Below are 6,000 nucleotides of genomic sequence, written 5' to 3'. Positions count from 1 at the left end.
AACGCACGGAACTGCGTTTCTTCTTCAACTTTGACAGATTTTCAGCCATATTTAATTTCTATCCAGGTATAATTCAGTTTCAATTATTCAATAAAGATTCTCTTACCTGGTTTTTGGCATAGATGCACCAAATGCGCATCGATGGTTTTAAGATTCAGTGGTAATCCAAGTTTGTCGAAAGTGTTGTGGTTCGGCAAAACATATCACATCTCATATCAATAAATCAAAATCAATAATCACCAATCAATAAAATATAAATTGATTTAATTAAATATAATAATATCTCAAGCTCAGAAATCGCACATCATCCATTGAGTAACTTCCATCGAGTCTCAGTACACACTCAATGGCGTTCTCAGCGCCCTCTAGCATTAGGCGGGTCTTACCAAAGTGGATGCTATATTTCTTGCGTTAGTGTTTAGTAATACCACACAAGCGACTCTATATTGCTGATAGTTTAACTGACCAGATTTTCCGGTAGCCAGTCCGGTACAAAGTTATTTTGCGACTTAAAGATAACTTTTTTTCAATAAAACATCTTTTACTCTATCAAAATTTCATTACATGGGACAGGGCTTCTTAAAATATTTTCAGTCGCGATCCCTTTTTATAACAGATTTTTTTTCCCGACCCCCAAATATAAAATAAAGATATAAAAATAAATACCTGCCTTAAATAATTTTTGGGTAAACAATATATATATATATATAGAAGTAGTTTAAGGATTTACTTTAAGCAAAAATAAAATAAAAAATAAAAAATAAAAAATTAAAGAAAATTCTAATGAGACATATATGGTTGTTTTCTGTTGCATAACAAATTAAATGTTGGTACGATATTTGACACTGCTGGACATAAAGCTTCTCCAACATGTTTCAACGTTGAGCGACATTTGGTTTTAATCAGCCTGAAAGTGAAAAAGTAGTTTTATAAAATATGTGGTACTGGATTGAGAGAAAAACATTTAATGCCATTTTAGAAATAGTGAGAAATCTAACTCCGATCCAGAATTCAACAATGATTTTTGTGAAAACTCAAGTTTTAAGTTGAATCGCTAGATAGCCTTGCAAATTTCTTTTGCATTTTATATAACAGGTAATTAATCTATAAAAGTCTAATCTCATTAATGTTAGTTAATGTACTTTCATTAAAAGTCTTATGAATGTAGTTTCTTTAAATTCAACTGTCGAAGTGAATCTTCGCGACCCAAAAATTTTGATTTGCGACCCCATTTAAGGTTGCGACCCATAGTTTAAGAAACTCTGACATAAAATAACGAAATTAAAAAATCGACTTTTCAGAACAATTATATGCTAAAAGGTTTCGCCTAATTTTTTATTTAAGGACAATTTAAGAATCCGCTACACCAATGCGTGCAGGCTTCAAAATTTAATAAGGGTCAAGTCGCATTAAATTTACAAAGTCTGATATGCAAAGACATTAGAGTTAAACAACGGATATACACGGATTGCAATATGATAAGATTTCCAAACAGAGTCGCACATCGTTAGCGTTATCATTTATGCATTTCATCTATATCATCTCTGTGATAAGGACTGGTTCTTTTATTTTCTTGTGATGTAATAACGGAGAAACATGTAGTCTTTTATCTACCTCATGGTTTTGTAAAATATAATATGAGTAACAGTAATATAATATGAGTGATTTTTAAGTCTCTAAAATGGTCTTAAAGTCCTCGAGCCTTATTTAATGTATTCAATGCATGGGATATATATGTCCCAGCCCCCAGGAAAAGTAAAGCATTCAAGTTACAAGCACATTTTAGAGCGTTATAAAACAATACTGCGCGCTCAAAATACATGCGGCTACAACTTAAAGAGTCCGTCAAAATTAAGGTCACACTTACAGAGATAGGAGAACGTTCGCGATAGTAATAATGTCCAAGAAAATCGATTCGCTCAATCGCAAAAGTTCTATTCGTGATGTAGTTTTCGAATGCAAACTTCTCAACAGCTGAAATCTACAATCAGATTTGGAGGTGCTTGTGTGTAAAGGTGCTTGCTTATGAATACCCCCATGGTATGGCATTAAGACGACAGGTTAATGAAGAATGGGACCATGTACATGCAGAAGAATGCAGTGGTGACCATCTGTATTGTTTGAAGACGGTTTGCGCAATAAAAGAACAGATGATTTATCCTATCAGATTTCAAACATTTATTGGACACTGCTGTATAACATAATATCGACAGACTACAGTTACTCAAGGAATTGTGTTCCCGGTCGGTACAAGGTCTGATTTATAGAACTTGAGATATGGGACAAAATTGTAACGAAAGCTACCCCTCCCATTAATTTTTTCATTTTAGCAGATTTCCTAGACTTGAAATGGGATGCCATATATGTGTAATTTCTGCCAGAAGTTGAACGTTGGAACCAGCAGGGCTGCTACTAGATCCAGTGCAATAGGGGCGGCAGAATGTAAGGGAAACAAAATTTTAAAAATTTAGTAAAGCTCTAAGACTCGGAAAAATTGCACCGTGGAAAAAAAAAGGGGGGAAAAAAATGGCTGCCGCTCTCCCTGCTTCCTCCCATTCTATGCTTGCAGCATAGAACGGCAATCAATCTTTCTTTGTTCATGGCAAATCTCTCACTCGGAGCTTAGTGGTTTATTTAAAGTCCATAAAATAAGATACTTTTAACGTAGCTGAAGACATTTATTTTTTAAGTTGTAGTCGTTAATTAAACTGGATAAGCTTAACATCCACTGATTTATCTGATTCTTCAATTACTTCATCTTTTCTGATAATACAATGATTTCATTCATTTATTTCACTTTTTCGAACCATCCTCAAGAAGATGAAACATTATCAGTTTACAAACTCTTATGATAAACCAATGCTTTTTCTTTCATTAAACTCATTGCTCAAGTTTAAATTAGAAACACGCATTTCTTAGAACCGTTGAATAAAAACAGATTCCAAAATCTAAAAATTTTCAAAAATTCCAAATTTTGAATTCAAGATCTTTTCTTTGAATAGGTTGCAAAGCCACTATATAAGTTTCTGATGGAATCCTAGTTTTTCAAAGTTTCTTCCAAGGGGATTTCTATAACTGAATTTGTTTTGACTGAAGACTTTTTGATGCCATTGAGTCTTTTTTTGCTCCTTAAATAACTTCATATTTAAATTATAATGGTAAAGTGTTTCTTTTGCTTATGTTACTAAAATACCAAATAACTGGAAGGGTGAAAAAAATTGCACTTCTAGTTATTGTTGCGTTATTGCTATTGTTGCGTTCGTACGGGTTTGTAATAGACTGAATGCACAAGCCCGATACTAGCTTAATGAAATTTATTCTTATGAAAATAAATATATCAGAACTCTTGAATTTTCCTCAGTCATATCCGTACAAGTGTTCACAAAATCATGCAGTAATAGTCAGTAGTTATACTTCAAACTACTGAAAACGTTAAATACAACACAATGCAAAGCGCATCTAAAGAGAAAGAGCGACTGAGCTGAGACACTGTCTCTCTGGCTTTTTATAGTTTTCAACCGGCTGCGAGATATTTCTAGTACATTCTGTCTTTCGAAATTACTGGAAACCATTAAGAGTATCGAATTGCAGTAACAGTTAACATAGTGGTGAATTATATTTATTCAATTTCAATACAAATTAAAGAGATACCCTTTATTAAAAGGACGTCCCTCCTGTATTCTTACTTTTCCGGCACAGCTGTCTCTTAAAATTTGTCTCACGCTATATTACACAGAAAAATACAGAAATTTTTAATTATAATTCTACTAAAATTGCCTATATAAATACAAAATTCGAACATTGCCCCCTTCCAAAGGACTGCATGTCGCGAGCAGTACAATCTCTGGACAGGTAGCCCTACTTACAACTAAGGCATCAATGCGATAATAAACATTACAATAAAATAACAAACAGTATAAACAATAATTGCAATAAGTAACTTAAAACAAATACAAAACCAATAAAAACTGCAAAAAATTACAAATTTAAAAAAAAAAAAAAAAAAAAAAAAAAAAAAAAAAAAAAAAAAACAGGACCATGGTCTTATACTATTTACATTATGTACTACGACCATAGTAAAGAGCTTGTCTGTCGTAGTAAATGACTTTAGAATTCGATAACTTACGAATCCGAACTACGATGTCGTACAGCCTGTTTAGGATTATGTAAAAACCATCCCAAGGTGACTGTAGTTTAGGAGACAGTCCTTTCCTTCGAATCGGATTTCTCAACGACACCTTGTCTCCTTCGTTGAATCGATGTCCTGTAGATCTCGTGTCTTATCGGGTTTTCATTTTCTCCGTCGCCAAGCTGACTCGCTCTCGTGAAAAACAGTGCATCATTTTAAGCCGGGCATGGAGGTTTTGGATGTACTCCTCAGGCGATGAAGGCGCATCCTGAGGGCGACCAAACAAGAGATCGCAAGGCAGACGAAGGTCACGATAGAATAGCATCTGAAATGGGGAATAGCCGGTAGTCTCGAAAGCAGCACTTCTATGAGCCAGTAAAAACAGTGGTAACTTCTTGTCCCAGTCCTGTTGGTTTCTAAAAATCATCAATGACAGGTTATTAAGGATGGTTCGATTAAACCTCTCTACCATGCCGTCCGACAGGGGATGTAAAGGCGTCGTTTAGGTTCTGTCAATGCGAAGTAGCTTGCAGAGTTCTTTGATTAGAGCTGATACAAAATTTCTTCCCTGATCGGAATGTAACTGAAGACGCATTCCGAACCTGGAAATCCAGTGCTGTATCATCACCTCTGCTACATAGGCAACCTCTTGATCAGGAATAGCATACGCTTCAGGCCACTTGGTGAAGTAATCAATGAAAACAAGGATGTATTTGTTTCCATCAGCAGTTCGTGGCAGAGGTCCCAAGATGTCAAAGGCGACGCGTTCAAAAGGCGCTCCTACGTTGTAACGTTGCAACTTGCCTCGGCTGCGTTTCTTCAGTTCTTTCTGGCATAAGATCGGCACCATTTTTGCATGTAATGTTTTGAGTTACTCCAGTAGAAGCGCTCTCAAACTCTCCGCAAGGTCTTCATTATTCCGAAGTGGCCTCCTGTAGGGATGTTATGCAGTTCTTTACGGACGTCCGGGAACGGGATCTTGGAAGTAGCAGCTGCCATCGGGAAGTCTTTCCATTATCCTATTCGAATTTCCGGTGCAAGACGCTGTTTTAATAGTGGAGTGAGTACCAGAGAGCCCAGTATTGTTTTGTCGTCTGACCATAGATCGAAATGTCCTGCCAGATAGGTTTTCTGTTTGAAGACTGCATTAAGTTAATTATGTGTTTAATGTCGCCGTCTTCCAGCTGGTCTTTCTTGACTTCTTTGTCACTCCATGGGTCTCGATCAGCTGATATTGATGTAATTTATCGTGTGACCGAATTAAGTAGCTCCTATTTCGCTTCGACCCTTGTACAATATCGGCACTTTTCTGGGCAATGTCTTCTAGACAGGGCGCCCATGTTTCCGTGTGATGATTCTTTTCGATGACGGATAGTGATGTCATATTCCTGAAGTCTCTGTACTCACCTGGATATTTGACCTTCAGGTTTCATGAAATTTAAAAGCCAGGTCAATGGTGCATTATCCGTTCGGAGCAGGAATTTTTTGCCGTATAGATAATGTTGGAAATGTCCTACGGCTTTGACTATGGCGACCAACCCTTTCCTTGTAGCACAGTAATTTCTCTCCGGTTTAGACAGACACTTGCTTAAGTAGGCCAGGACATGTTCTTGGCCCTTTATTTCACGGGACAAAACAGCACCGATACTTTCATTGCTCGTATCCATGTCGAAATTAAATGGTCTGTCGAGCTGAGGATATGTCGGGATTGGAGCAGATGTTAAAGCTTCCTTCAGGTTCTTAAATGTATCCTCACATTCTTTTGTCCACTTTTGCTTACCCTTTGTCAGATAGTGAAGGGGATTTGAGATCCAAGAAAAGTTTTTCACGAATCTCCTATAGTCCTAAAATCCTAGGAAGCTGATGGACAT

This window comes from Stegodyphus dumicola, chromosome 4 (assembly GCF_044657685.1).
Source record: "Stegodyphus dumicola isolate Sdum_Otavi_A_Nest chromosome 4, ASM4465768v1".
Taxonomy (NCBI): Eukaryota; Metazoa; Arthropoda; class Arachnida; order Araneae; family Eresidae; genus Stegodyphus; species Stegodyphus dumicola.
This window is presented reverse-complemented; position numbering follows the sequence as displayed.